Here is a 15,582-nt window from a genome sequence, read left to right as displayed (position 1 = left end):
TATTCCTGTTAGAAACAAATGACAAGCTCAAAGTGCTGTGGCTTCTGCTAAGCCCCACCAAGACTTCATACCTAAAGGACCTTCTTTTCTGCCTATAAAACCTTCCATTTCATACAGAGGGTCTTTCTACTTTCTAGACAGGATGCTGCCTGATAAAAGAATTGCTGAATAAAGCCAATTAGATCTTCAAATTTACTCAGCTGAATTTTTTTTAAACACTCCTTAGTACTGATTAAATACCTTCCAGAATCAAGCAGCACTTAGGATACATAGAACTCTTCATGATCAGCCCACATGTCTGTAAATTGTAAATCCACATTACCAGACACCCAGAGGTGAAGAAGAAAGGATGGCACTAAGACCCCTTAGCCATCCATCTGAGAAAAGCCCAACATGCTATGAAAAGCTATGTTTATTAGAGAGGAAAAGGAGAGTTGAGAGTGTTTATAAAAACACCTGGAGGGTAAATTTACATGTACAAAACTTAGGAGACACACCAAACAAATGAGCCTTGTCATTTGAAATTGTACTTTCCTTTAAGGTTCTAGAGAAAAAAAGTCAAATTAATTAAAAGAGATAAGATTTACACTAAGGAACATATATGTACTTTAAAAAGAAACAGATGATATCCTTTACCACTCAGCAGTCATTGGAAAGCCATGTAATTATAATGTTTAAAAAAAACCCTGAATTTTAACAGGTAATAAAAAATGTACAGAGTATATAAAATTCAGCTTATGAAAATATATAAAGTAAGCAGTAAGAGTAATCTCCCAGGTAATCCCCCTTTTATAAGGCAATTGTTTATATCTAAATCTAACCTGTTAAATATTTGAAGAATTCCCCCCTCCCCCACAAGTTCAAGTATCTTTTGGGATTAGAAAGAAGAAAAGAAAGGTTCTGAGAAACGAGGAGATGTAGGCAAATTGAGGAAGAGGCGTTGGGAAAACAAATTAATCTTGATACATAAAACAAAGATAAATTTGGTGAATTCCTATTACAATGTCAGAGACTGGCAGGTCTCCAGGTTTAAATTATGAAGTCAACGCAGAAATGGAATCCTGAGGGTGAGTTTAGAGATTCTCTAGAGGGACACCCTTCCTAACAGCAAATTGGGACATTAATTCCCATACAGTGCAGAAGAAGCCTTGTGGAGACATGCCAGGGTCTCAGGGTGTGGCGGGGGGTGGTGGGGGAGAGGAGACATGCAAATAGGAATAATCCAGAGAGAAGCCTCAGGGCCTCTCCTTTGCCTGGCCTAAGTACTTTATGTAAACAATCTGTCTGCAGACTGTTAACAGCAATTACTGGATAGAGAGTAAAATTCCTGGTTCATTGTGGTTATACCACGAGACCTAGGCTCCCAGCAATAGGTACTCCTCAATTTGCTGGGTATTACCTCGTCCTCTGGTGGGCTTCCCTGGTGGCTCAGAGGTTAAAGCGTCTGCCTGGAATGCGGGAGACCTGGGTTCAATCCCTGGATCGGGAAGATCAACTGGAGAAGGAAATGGGAACCCACTCCAGTACTCTTGCCTGGAGAAGCGCATGGAGGGAGGAGTCTGGTGGGCTACAGTCCATGGGGTTGCAAAGAGTTGGACACGACTGAGTGACTTCACCTCCACTTTCACCTCCTCTGGTGCCCATTACATGGGTGGCTTATGACACAGTGGCCAAGTCTCAGACCACCAGAAAGGCTGACAGAGAGGCTCACGCCAAGGGAGGAAAAAAATCCCAGCCTACAGTTCCTAGACCTATGGGGTTTCCTCCTTCCATCCTCCCCTCCAGTTTTCTGGCGTAGCCCCAGGTGTGCACACAGAGACATTCTGGAGATGACAGATGCACTCCCAGAAGGAAAGCAGCCTGCTTGAGGCGTCCCAACTCCTTACAGACAGGGCTGCACAGTCACTCACTCTCCCGATTTCCAGCTTCGCGTACTACCAGGGCACTTCCCGCCTCCAAAGCTTTTCCGCTAAGTTAGGACTTGATCAATATTGTATCATACAGTTCATTCACCTCAGTTTTTTTTTTTTTCCATTTAATTTTCACAACGAACGTGTCTCAAGGTAAATAATATTATCTCCATTTGACAGATGAGAAAATAAACTGAGACCCCCCCTCTCCCAAAGGAACACCCTTTTGTTTACAACATATACTTGGGATCTGGGCTTCCCTGATGGCTCTGTGGTAAAGAATCTGCCTGCCAATGCAGGAGACATGGGTTCGATCCCTGGATAGGGAAGATCCCCTGGAGAAGGAAATGGCAACCCACTCTAGTATTCTTGCCTGGGAAATCCCATGGACAGAGAAGCCTGGTGGGCTACAGTTCATGGTGTCAAAAAAGAGTCAGATACAACTTAGTGACTAAACAACAACAAAACTTGGACTCTAGGACAGATTACATGTGAAGAGTGTACAAAATGAATGGTGTGGAGTTTTATAAGAGCTTTTTTAAACATGTACCATGCTGAATCTGAAGTCTTTATGATGCACACACGCATGCTGTAAACTCTTCTTGATTTCTAGAATCTGAGGAAGGTGGTTTAGCAGAAGGCCTTAAGAAACAGTATTTCTTTTTTTCAATCCTGAAATGTACCAAAGAATGAAATAAGATTTGGTTTCTATGATCTATAAAATATCAAAAGACTGTACTAGAGAAATCTTACACTTAAGATGGTATATGTTACGTAATTACCGAAAGCCTAGAGCTAAAAGTGAAAATCAATTAGGATGGACCCAGAGATATCGCAAAAGGTGGCAAAGGGCACAGTGATGAGCTCAAGGCAGAAGTGAAATTTTATTTCAGAACCCCAAGACTGTGTAAGAAAAATATTCTGAATTTAAATGGAACCATTTCCTCTTGTAACAAAAAACTGGTCTGCCATGGTTTTAGGAGGCTTGTAACTCAATGAATAGGAAGTAGGTTGCTTAAATACATTAGTTCCAGGTTATTTCAGGAAGTAGCAACATACAAAGTACAGTTGGGCTACAATGAGCTTCTCTCCAGTCTTATGACTATTGCCTGAAAATGTCCACACTCTAAGATTTGCTGTACTCTTTTTTTCCCTCAGACATGCAGAACAAATCAAACTGTTCTGGAAATGATGTCATCTTAGTTGTTCTAAAATGAAATGTGCAAAAAGTTCTCCTGGAAGGCCTGTGATTCAGAGAAACAGTTGATATAATCTATTATTCATCAGCCATTTCTAATTCATGTGTCATATAACAATGCCATTATATTAATGGAATGTAGTATAATTTGCCAATTTCCAGGTTACAGCCTCTCTGCTGGCACAGTTTCCCACACCCATAATCTATGAGATTCTGTCTCAATGAAGAAGACTCTCTAGCGCCTGGTTTTAAAAGCAAGGTGATAGGGCAGCGTGTTTAAGAATGCAGGGCTTATGTCTTGGTTGCACCATTTAGCAGCAATCTAGGTACATTAGTCAACCTCTCTGAGCTCTAATGCTGTCATTTGAGAAATAGGACTTGATGTAAGACTTAAATGATACTAGGCTTCTGATTGGAGAAGGAAATGGCCACCACTGCAGTATTCTTGCCTGGAGAATCCCATGGACAGAGGATCCTGGCAGGCTACAGTCCATGGGGTCCCAAAGAGTAGGGCACGACTGAAACGCCTGAGCGTGCACACATGCAGGCTTCTGATTAAAGGTGGTAGGTTTCCCTCATAAAGCCACACTGAAATCGTGATGAAGATTTTTTTTAAATGAAAGATATAATCCCACAAAGACAAAGAGAATAGAAGACAATCATAACACAATTCTAGAAACCAGTAAGCTAATGTATGGTCATAGAACCAATCAGAGAAACTGGAGCTGGAGAAAGCCCCAGAACAGCTCAGTTTGTACACAGACCATTCACGAAGGTTCAGGAGACAGACGAGCTCTGGAAGTGGAAATGAAAGCCAGGCTGAAGCTCTGGTGTAAGAAACATCCCAAAGAGTTGGAAGTGATAACACAGGTAAGGAGTGGCTCTGATTTTGAGGGTGAGTCCCAGGGGTCTAGACAAACTTTAGAGAATTCATAAAAGCCCAGGTTATGGAAGTGGAATAGAATATGAGCCTCTCTAATTCACCACTGCCCTGGTCCAAACAGAACCAACTTCCAAAGGAGGCAGAGGACTAAGCTAGAATCTCCCCATTCCTCCCAGCTCCCACGCTTACTCCAGAGATGCAGAAGGGAGGCTCCCAGCTACACCCAAGTCGCCCACCCACTAAAGAATGTGGGAGAGTTGTTATCATCAGGTTGCTCTCTGTTCAGAATATTTGTTATTGTTCAGTCGTTCAGTCCTGTCTGACTCTTTGTGACCCCATGGACTGCAGCTCACCAGGCTTCCCTGTTCTTCACTACCTCCTGGAGTTTGCTCAAAGTCATGTCTGTTGAGTTGGTGATGATATCTAACCATCTCATCCTCTGTCTCCCCTTCTCCTGCCCTCAATCTCTCCCAGCATCAGGGTCTTTTCCAATGAGTCATCTCTTTACATCAGATGGCCAAAGTACTGGAGCTTCAGCTTCAGCATTCAGAATATAGGTATTTTAATTAGCAATTGTATAAACCTCTGTTCTACTCTCCATATGAACTACAGGCACAGGAAATGTTTATAAAGTATAAGGAAGCTTACACGTACCACAGGTAGTGACATGTATCATGCCCATATTAAGAATGCACTGATGTTGGAGACAGTTCTCTGATTCTGTAAAGTAGCAGCGATAGTATTTATTTCTAAGGGGTTAAAATTACCTCGTTAATTATCTCATAGAGTTACTATGAGGATTAAATAAGAATGTGCTTGAGGGTACTAGTAGAGTACCTAATTGTCTACCATAGGGGTATAGTGAAAGTCCAGTTGAAATAAACAGACAAACAAAAACCAACCCTCAAGCTTTCTCCCCACCAGATCTCAGGATGCTTCTGGCTTTGATGATTACATTGACAGGTGGTAACCTGTTAGTGGTAACCACCTGCCAATGCAGGAGACATAAGATATGAGGATTTGATCCCTGGGTTGGGAAGATCCCCTGGAGAAGGAAACGGCCACCCACCGCAGTATTCTTGCCTGGACAGAGGAGCCTGGCAGGCTACGGTCCATAGCGCTGCAGAGAGTTGGACACGACTGAAGCGACTGAGCACACTCACAGCAAGATTATACCACTAGAGTGCGGAGATACACATTTCAACTTCATGCCTACAGGAAGGGTAGGGACTTCCCTGGTGGGCCAGTGGTTAAGACTCTGAGCTGCCAATGCAGGGTGTACGGGTTTGATCCCTGGTCAGGGAACTAAGACCCCACAGGCCACATGGTATGACTAAAAAGTGAAAAAAGAAAAGAAAGGTAGCAGATTTAGTTAATGAATAAAACAAAACAAATAAGCACCGAAAGAGAACATGCCACCTTACTCATCTCAAGATGAAAGAAAATTTCCATAAAGTGACTGCAAACCTAACAGTTGAGAAGGCAGTTTTAAAGGCATGTGCCTGGAACACTTAGTTTTTAAAGAATCAGGTTTGCAAAGGACACCATGGAGGATTTGAAAACACACTCTGGTCTTACAATCAGAACGGAGCAGTGGAAGAGAGAATGAAGAGCACATAACGACTAACTAAAGGAAGGGCGCCAACTCGAAGGAAAAGAGGGTCTTAGTGACAGACTGGGCAGAGGGAAGGGGAGAGGACACTGTGAAGTCAAGGGCAGCAGATGAAACAGGAAGAGAGACATGCCAGCTCCTGACTGCCAGGCTGCAAGTGGGCATTACAAGAGAGAGAGACTTAGTGTACATAAGGAAACCCAACCAAGGGAGGGAGGCAAAACCACAGAGAACAGGATGCAAAGACTCCCTTTGGGGATCCCAGGCCCGGAAAACAATGAGAGATGTGATTTATGACCTGCAGATGAAGCGCTTGAGCAAGATGACTTGGAACAGCTATTCCAAGAGAGATCAGAAGTACGTCTGGACAGATTCAAAGGTGAGGGGTGAAGAAGACCAGGAAGATTTAAAAACACACACACACACACAAAAAACCCTGGGTAAATTTTAAAGGGACAAAGATTTTTTTTTCTTTTTTGACCCCGACAATAGTGGCCCGGAAAATAATGAAATCAGGACAATAAACAAGCAAACAGGCATGCCAAAGGGGAGGCAGGCAGGATGGTAGTAAGCCAGAACTTGACGTCGGTCATTTCCTGGGTGGAATCAGCCACCTCAGAGGTGGTGGTGGTCAGGATGCACCAGAACAATGCATACTTTAGTCAACGGAAGCCTCACTGATTCCATCGCTTTCACAATGATGGGCCGGTACAACAGAACCTACAATAGTATTTTAGAAAAAATCCAAGTCAGAAGGCAAGGGAGAGGTTAAAAAGGCACACAGATTCAGCAAGCAGGGCCACGAAAGAAGAAAGGCATCTTTGATAGAAAGAAGAAAGGTTAAACAGAAACTTAAGTGAGTCTTTCCCAAAGGAGGGGAATGTGACCCACTGGAGGCATATCCAATTACTGCCTGGCCCCCAAACAGAGTAGAAGGCAGTGTTGCTTGACCCCTGGAATATTCAAAACTTGAGGAAACACAAATCTCAAGAAGCTGGTGGCAGAGGGTGTTAGCCGTTTACCAGCTCATGAGGACAGAAGCCTCAGGATCGCTGATAGCAGGTCTGGTTCATGCATCTGCAGAGGGAGTTTATAAGCTGAGTAAGTTGGGGAGGAGAGACACACTTCCTGCAGGCTAAGCACTTTGATGCCAAGACGCAGTGGAGATGGAAAAGGGGGTCCAGGACTGAAAATACCAGCTCCTGAGAACGGGCAGCTCTGCCAGAGACGCAGTTCACACACCCAGTGCACTATATTAGGGAGACCTACGCGTCCATCTCAAGGTGTAAATGCAGATCAAGAAGCTTTGGAATATAAAAGAAAGGCACTTTAAATAGGACCAGGTTGATTTTTCCCCACTCAGATTGAGAAGTAGATTCCTGCCTGTGGGTTTAAGTTCATGGTCAAAGACTCCAAACAGCTGCTATAGACTGATTGGCATCTTTTTAAGAAAAGCCAAGAATATTTTACTTGCTATTACTGAGTCTGTGCTATAGCCCTGGGAGACAGTTCTCCATGGTCTCTCCCATTTCTCTGTGGCTTGTGAACAGATTAACTGCCTCCTGAGAAATCTGTATGGAAGTCAAGAAGCAACAGTCAGAACCGATCATGGAAGTACAGACTGGTTCCAAATTGGAAAGGAGTACAATAAGGCTGTATGTTGTCACCCTGCTTATTTAACTTATATACAGAGTACATGATGTGAAATGCCAGGCTGAATGAAGCACAAACTGGAATCAATATTGCTGGGAGAAATATCAATAACCTCAGATATGTAGATGACACCATCCTTATGGCAGAAAGTGAACAAGAACTAAACAGCCTCTTGATGAGAGTGAAAGAGGAGGACAGTGAAAAAGTTGGCTTCAAACTCAACATTCAAAAAACGAAGATCATGGCATGCGGTCCCACCACTTCATGGCAAATAGATGGGGAAACAACGAAAACCATGACAGACTTTATTTTCTTGGGCTCCAAAACGACTGCAGATGGTGACTGCAGTCATGAAATTAAAAGACACTGGCTCCTTGGAAGAAAAGCTATGATCAACCTAGACAGCATATTAAAAAGCAGAGACATTACTTTGCCAAGAAAGGTCTGTCTAGTCAAAGCTATGGTTTTTCCAGTGGTCATGTATGGACGTTGACAGTTAGACCATAAAGAAAGCTGAGTGCCAAAGAATTGATGCTTTTGAACTGTGGTGTTGGAGAAGACTCTTGAGAGTCCCTTGAACTGCAAGGAGATCAAACCAGTCAATCCTCAAGGAAATCAACCCTGAATATTCATTGGAAGGACTGATGCTAAAGCTCCAATATTTGGCCACCTGATGCGAAGAACTGACTCATTGGAAAAGACCCTGATGCTGGGAAAGATTGAAGGCAGGAGAAGAAGGGGACAGCTGAGGATGAGATGGTTGGATAGCATTGCCGACTCAATGGACATGAGTTTGAGCAAGCTCCGGGGGTTGGTGGTGCACTGGGAAGCCTTGTGTGCTGCAGTCCATGGGGTCACAAAGAGTCGGATACGACTTAGCGAATGAACAACAACAACAATTGGTCCATTTACTCTTTGTTCATTTACATTTCACCAAAAAATAAAGTACACAAGAGACATGCTGTTGAGCAAATTCAACTTTCTTGGAGCTGACAGAGCCATATTTGTTCCAGAGGAAAACAGCCCAGTCTGCACATGCTGAACAGAACCATCTCTGTCCTTAGCACACAGCATCAAGAATCTCTTTTTGGGGCACTTTCCAGGTGGTCCAGTGGTTAAGACTTCATGCTGCAGTGCAGAAGGCACAGGTTCAATCCCTGGATGGGGAACAAAGATCCCATATGCCGCTCTGAATGGCCAAAAAAAAAAAAGGACTCATTTTTCTAAGGTGGAACAAAATAAGAAACCAGAGCGATCAAAAGGGGTCGTTAAGTACTTTGTTTTTTAACTCAAAAGGTCAAGTAAGTTTAAGTTTGGATGTTGTTTTAGATTTTAACAACTTTGGATTATGACTTGCAAGGGGTCTTAATTTATTGGTATTTTAATTATTTGAATATCATTATTATGTTAACATTTTATCTCACTGTAGAACCTCTGAAAAGTGGCACTGGATGATGTGGCTAGAAATAATTTTGGATGAGAAAGAGCATCAAGATTGAGTTTTATCTTCTGGCAGATTTTAGTCTTCTGGAGGTGGGGGACGAACCATCACTCCCCATGAGACAGGGCCCCTGGGTCCAAACTAAAAGTCTAGGACTTCAGAAATGTCCTATAACTGCTGTCCAAAGCATTTACAAGGTCTCCTGAACACACTGTGACTAATACAATGCTTAACTTCTAAGTGTCATTTGTCTTTCTCAGCTAACTCTTGAAGCCTTACGAACAAAGCATGCAAAGTACAGCTTTCATCTCCAACTATTTACACTGAGCAAGTACATGTGATTCCAGGGAAAACTGCAGGAGGAACTCTTGCACCCAGTTCATGCCATGTTTTCACTGTCCCCAACACTTGAAAAAAAAAAAAATACTCTGCAGATGTGACAGAAGACGCCCAAGCTCCAAATCCCTGGGAAGCCGTGTTGGCTCATCCCCTGGGTCAGTATCCACAGAACGGGGGGATCGTGGTGATTTCTCTTTCATGCCTCAGTCACACTAAGCTTATTTTTAGGCTGCCAGAGGAAGCTCATTTTCCAAATCTCTGGGGCAGATGTTCGAGTGACCAAAGGAGAACCAGATGGCCATCAGAGAGGCCAGCGCTGGGAATGAATAACCATTCAGAAAAAAAAAGGAATCAGAACAACAATAAATCAGCCAAAAGGAGGAAGGAGCCTGCGAGTTGACTGCCGAAATTAAAACACAAATCTCCCGCTTCACTAGGCTCGCTGCTTTCCAACAAAGAGACTAACTCAGGACTGAAGAGGAAAACAGTAAAATTGGAATACAGAGCTGCCCCCCGACTCCCACCCCCATGCTCTGGTCTACGCGGAGTGTCAGATGCAGCTGGGGGAGAAACAGCAGCTGATGTAAACCGAAGCGCTCAGGCTGCGGCTCCGCAAATGAAATAATATTGTCCTTGTTCTATCTGAGTCCATTTCCCGTTTCCTCTCATTTATCATCCCCAAACAATGTGAACGGGCTTAACATGCTTCATTGGTGATTACTTGGGTGATTCTTATGCATACAAATTAAGTCGATCTTGTGGTCCTTTTAGAAAGGTGAGGCAAAGAAATCACCCTTAAGGGCACAGAAAAGTAATTGGCCCCTCCCATGGTGGGTTTGTCTGTGTCACTTTCCCAAATACAGGACAGTGTCTTCCAGGGACTCTCAGTTCATCAGAAATAACAGGAGACGCAGATGCAAGAAGGAGAATCTGCACATGTCCCTCCTTGGTATCGGTTTCAAATTGGGCAAGGTGGACCCAGAAATTCTCTACAAAGCAGGGAGCCCTCACTCTCTCTGTGTCCCCATGACCTACTGAGAATACGGGGGTCTGCAGCTCTTCTTTGGGTTTGTGGGCTGGTGAATGGGGGCAGACCCCTGGGTCATTTCTCACCAGGAGCTGCCCTTGGACACATCTCTGGGAGCAGCAGAATACCTTATCCTCAATTCCACAATGTTAAAATTGAAGTTGTGTGTGTGTATGTAGGAAAACCTCAAGACACACAAAAAGTAGATGGGAAAGAGCTATCGAAAAAGAAAGGCCTAAGAAGTAAACAGGAAGGTTGGCAGGAAAGAAAATCAGAGATGAACTATCTGAAGTGCCCTAATGTGACTGCTGAATCAAATCCAATTCAGCAGTAACAGTAAACACGCCAGAGTTCTCCAACGGTGTTTTTCTATGCAAACATTTTAGAGGAAGTCTTACATGATCCTATGGCTTATTGTCACAGAAAAAGACTGTTTTAACTGGACATGCCTTTTAGGCAAGTTTTAGACAAACAGTAGCTGGTCGTGCTGGGGACACTGTGGTGAGGTTCTGGTCTGCTGTCAAGGTCCAGGCAGCATCCTAAGGTCTTCTGCTGCGTCTTCCAGTTCAATGCGAGCTGTACTCTGAGGTCCTTATCCTCCAGAAGTGGCACTGAGTGTATGCTGATTCGATGGGGTATGTTTCTAAGGGCATGTATTTCTTAAAGAATGGGACTGGTAAGCTGAGACAGATTCTATGGAGCCCACATGGGGAGCAGTAACAGGAGAGGCGGTCCTGAGCTCACACACCATCTCCCACAGCTGGGGTCGGCAAGCTGCTGCCCGGGGGCCAGATCTGACCCCACACCTGTTTTTGTAAAGTTTTATTGCAACACAGTCATACCCATTAGTTCGCTTATTGCCTACTGTGGCTTTTGCACCACAAAGGCAGAGGTGAATGGCTGCCATGGGAATGGTTTGGCCAGCAAAGCCTCAGATATTTATGATGTGGTTTTCACAACTGCTGACCGCTCATCTATAGGAATAACTCATACCCTAGCCCTACCCACTGCCCCACTTTCATCCCTATCCGAAGTCACTGGGAACAAACTGGAGAATTTTTTGGAAACAAGTTTATGAGTTGAAGGGAGAGTACTGACAAGCAGAGGCATTTTAAGGAAGCTGCTACTGGAGTCTAGGCTTACTGGCCTCCCATGGTATTTCTTCTAAAACATCTTTGTCATCCAGGCTTTTATGGTTTTGTCTTTAAATTTCATTTTAGGACTTCCCTGGTGGTTCAGTGGTTAAGAATCCGCCTGCCAATTCAGGGGACATACGTTTGATCCCTGGTCTGGGATGATTCCATGTACTGCAGAGCAACTAAGCTTGTGAGCTGCAACTCCTGAAGTCCGTGTGCTCTAGAGCCTGTGTTCCGCGACAAGGGAAGCCACCACAGTGAGAAGCCCATGTACTGCAACTGGAGAGTAGCCGCTGCTTGCCCAAACTAGAGGAAGCCTGCACACAGCAACGCAGACCCAGCACAGCCAAAAACAAAGGAATCAAATACATTTTCAACGAATTTCATTTTAAAATTATTCTGATAAGAAACTTATCTGAAGTAACAAAAATTCTCTTTTCAAAATGCACATACTTTGCATGTGTCACTGGGCCACAAATCGAACTGGTTTGATCAGATTACATGGTTAACATTTTTGATACCATTTTGGGTAAGAGCACGTATCGCTTACTTACTGATTTACAAGAAACGGGAAGGGTTTTGTTCATGTTTTGGTCTCTGTTGTTGGTGATGGTGGTGGGAAAAGGGGTGAAAATGGCCTGGAGAAGAAAAGAGGAGAGGCTTCTCGGAAGGGTGCAACCTGTTAGGGGACAGAGGAGACAGTGAGTACCTCAGTGGGGGATTTAGAATAGAAATGGGGACACTGGGCTCCAGGAAACCTGGCAAGGGAGGGTCCAGCCGGGGAGGATGAGCAGACGACAGGAGGCTGGGAAGTTCAAAGGCAAACAAAATCAGGACTTCCCTGGTGGTCCAGTGGTTAAGAATCTGCCTTCCAATGCGGGGGATGTGGGTTCAAGCCCTGGTCGGGGAACTAAGATCCCACATGCCAAGGGGCAACTAGGCCTGCATACTTCAACTAGAGAAGCCCTTGTGTGCTCCAACTGGAGAAAGCCTGCACGTCTTAACTACTGAGATCAGGTGCTCTAGAGTCTGTGCTCTGCGATGAGAGAAGGCCACATGCTGCAACAAGGAGCCTGTGCACCGCAGCGAAGAGCCTGCACGCTGCAGTGAAAACCCGGCACAACCATAATAACAACAACAGTCTGAAAGGTAAACAAAATCTCACTTGAAATACTGTTTAGGACCACCCCTGCTTTCAGGAAAAAAAAAAAAAAAAGGAGAGGGGGAAGGAAACTCCCTTCTTGTTGGTAACCAAGGAGCTTTGCCTGCCGAGCCCAGCGCTACCGTCTGCCGGCTGGCCTTGCTAGCTTCCTCCACGGACCAGTCACTGCTTCCTGCCTTTCCATCGTCGTGGCCACGACCCCTTCAGTCCAGGCTCTGCTGATGTCTCTGTGGAGCTATAGCAAAGACCCCTACCTCCATCTGCCTTTCTTCAGCAGGTACCTCCTCCTCTACCTCACTGCCTGAGGAACCCCAAAACAAAAACTCTAACCCTAGCACTCAACTTTAAAACCATCAATGAGAATATAACTTGTAAAATGAGTCATAGCCTTTTAGTGTGGAACTAAAAGCATGGGCTGAACATTTGCACTTAACTGATGAACTGTTGATCCCTGAACAAGCTTTAAAATTTCCTATTTGTGGACCACTGTACATGTCATTTTTCCACTCCAGGATGTCACCCATGCCTGTGGGTGTTCCTGTGAAAATCCTACGGAGTTTGCCAAATATCACCCCATCCACTGAGCCCTCCCCAACCCCTGGATGGAATGAGACATTCTTCTTCTAGGTCAATATAGCATATGGCTCCTAAAGATGTATTACACAGAGGTGGTGAATATAAAAGTATAGAAATAACTAAAATACATTATGGGATATATGTAACAAATACTGTGAGCGAGGAAGACTGACTGCTACCTCTTGGTATTCCCCAAAACACCCAGCACAGCACTCAGCATGTAGATGGTAACGTCAAGCTGGCTACAGTCCAGTGTTGGCTGGTACTATGAGAGCGATGTCTGTGAGCCCACATTATCAACTTCTGAGGTTGTGTGTGGTGTCAGTGAGAAGACTCTTCGGAAGAATTAGAGATGTCCGTTCTAGGAGCTGAAGAGGGGGTTTGTGGTACCAGGCAGGCTACCTATCTGCCATAGCTAGCTTAAAAGATAATTCCACCAATATTTATTATTTGTGTTTCTGGGGGAAATAAATTTGAATATCCGCTTTACCAACACATTTTAGAAAACATCTCCCCCTTTATAAAGCAGGAGGTGTCTTCTGATTTTTAAGCTCCAGAATGTGAGAAACAGACAAATGGAATTGGCAATCAGAGAAGGCAGAGATGACAGGCTGCTGGAGGGATCAGAAAAGTCTCTGAGGAAGGAGGGCTGCAGAATCTCAGTGGTCAAGAGTAGAAGGAAGCATATCTCAAGGGAAGGAGTAGAGGAAGCAGCAGAAAGGAGAGGCGTGTTTTTTTTTCCCCGCAAACATCATTCATGGAGCTACATCAGTACTTAGGTAAAAAGCTAGGCAAGCAGAAGCAGGCAAGCAAACAGCAAACAAAAAGCTAGGCAAGCAAACAGGCAACAATAGGGGGCGGGTGGGGAGAATTCTACTCATTGTAAACAGCTCTGCTTCTCTGAGAAACTTCTGCCCTGGATTCCAGAGAGGAACTTCTGATCTCTCTCCTATTTTGCTTTGTATTTATTTCCAGGCTTTGTACTATCATGTTTCACACAATGTGATGAAAAAATGGAAAAAAAAAAAAAAAACCACACACACAGTTCTAAATCTTCCACTTCTCATAAAGTCTTCAAGTCAGATGTGTTTTCTCTCTAGCATACAATGCATATTTGTCTAATTCATCTATGTCAAAGTGATTTTCCTGCAAAAGACCCAGCACGGTAACTGGAATTGAAACTAAGTGGAGGTATTCTGCTTCTCTTAAGAGAGTGAGAATCTGTGTATCAGCAGCATCTCCATGTAAAATCTCAAAAGGCACATACATCTCACAGATTTCTGTTACCTTAAAGGCTCAGCAAAGCTCATAAACAAAGTAAGATGTATTACCTAAGATATATGGTACACAAATAGGTCACATCATCCTGTTTCTCCCCCTGTGTAATCGCCATCATTTTGTCTATTTCAGTTTCATTTCTCAACTGCCACTTTCCTTCAATCTTAACATGTTCTACTTTACATTTTAATGTGCAGACCGCAGATTTAAACTCCCAGTGGACATACAAAACTAAATTACTAAGGATGATATTTCTAAGAGGAAAATTCATAATGAGGGACAGGGCTAAAATACCATCTTGGAATACCTTCACGAATACCCAAAAACTGGAACCAACTTACCCCAAATGATAAAGTCACTTCCTGACCCCTACGGTGTTATTTTCATAAAAGAAATTAATTTTAGGGCAAAGAAACTTTATTACATGCCCTAGTAATCCATATTTTATTTCCACTGAAATTTGAAGGAATTTTTCAAACCCAAAGACAATAATAAAGTGGACTGCATACTAAGGGGATTTCTTTAATGTGTATTTCATACGGCTCCACGCTGTGATGTCAACCTTTGTAGATTGTGTATCCATCAGGCACTCCCAACATAGATTCATAAATTATAACTCTATGCTATTATACTAATGTACACATACTCTTTAAAACACAAAACAATCTAAAAAGAGATAAAACCTATACAACTTCTTCCCACACTCCAAGGGGACCATCTGGCTCCTTCCTCCAGCTCCTGTCAACCCTGCCCTTCAACTACTCTGGAGACCCCTTCACTATGAGGCTGTAGAGAGATAGAGAGGTAGACTGAAATCGTGTCTGACTCTTGAGATCCTATGAACTGTAGCCCGCCAGGCTCCTCTGTCCATGGGATTCTCCAGGCAAGAATACTGGAGTGGGTTGCCATTTCCTTCTCTAGGGGAACTTCCCAACCCAAGAACTGAACCCAGGTCTCCCGCGTTGCAGGTAGATGCTTAACCAACTGAGCCACGTGGGAAGCCCCAAAGCTAGTGAAAGTTGCTCAGTCGTGTCCGACTCTTTGTGATACCATGGACTATACAGCCCATGGAATTCTCTAGGCCAGAATACTGGAGTGGGTAGCCTTTCCCTTCTCCAGGGGATCTTCCCAACCCAGGGATTGAACCCATGTCTCTGCATTGCAGGTGGATTCTTTACCTGCTGAGCCACAAGGGAAGCCAGGTTGAGGCTGTAGACTACAATATTTGCTTTTTTTTTTTTTTTTTTGGCTGCATCTTGAGATATGCGGAATTTCCCAGATCAGGGATCAAACCCATGCCCCCTGCATTGGACGCATGGAGTCTTAACCACTAGACCACGGGGGAAGTCCAATATTTGCTTTTCTAT

General features: G+C 43.9%; 1 protein-coding gene across 18 annotated transcripts in view; it reads right to left on the bottom strand.

The window, feature by feature from the left end:
* PDZD2 (PDZ domain containing 2) overlaps positions 1–15,582 on the bottom strand; it is a 404,529-nt gene that overhangs the window by 56,993 nt on the left and 331,954 nt on the right. The gene's annotated exons all lie outside the window — the stretch shown is intronic.

This window comes from Bos grunniens, chromosome 20 (assembly GCF_055505025.1).
Source record: "Bos grunniens cultivar Pamir isolate PY7600 chromosome 20, Bosgru_T2T1.0, whole genome shotgun sequence".
NCBI lineage: Eukaryota > Metazoa > Chordata > Mammalia > Artiodactyla > Bovidae > Bos > Bos grunniens.
The sequence above is the reverse complement of the archived record's forward strand: the minus strand, read 5'-3'. Positions and strand labels throughout refer to the sequence as shown.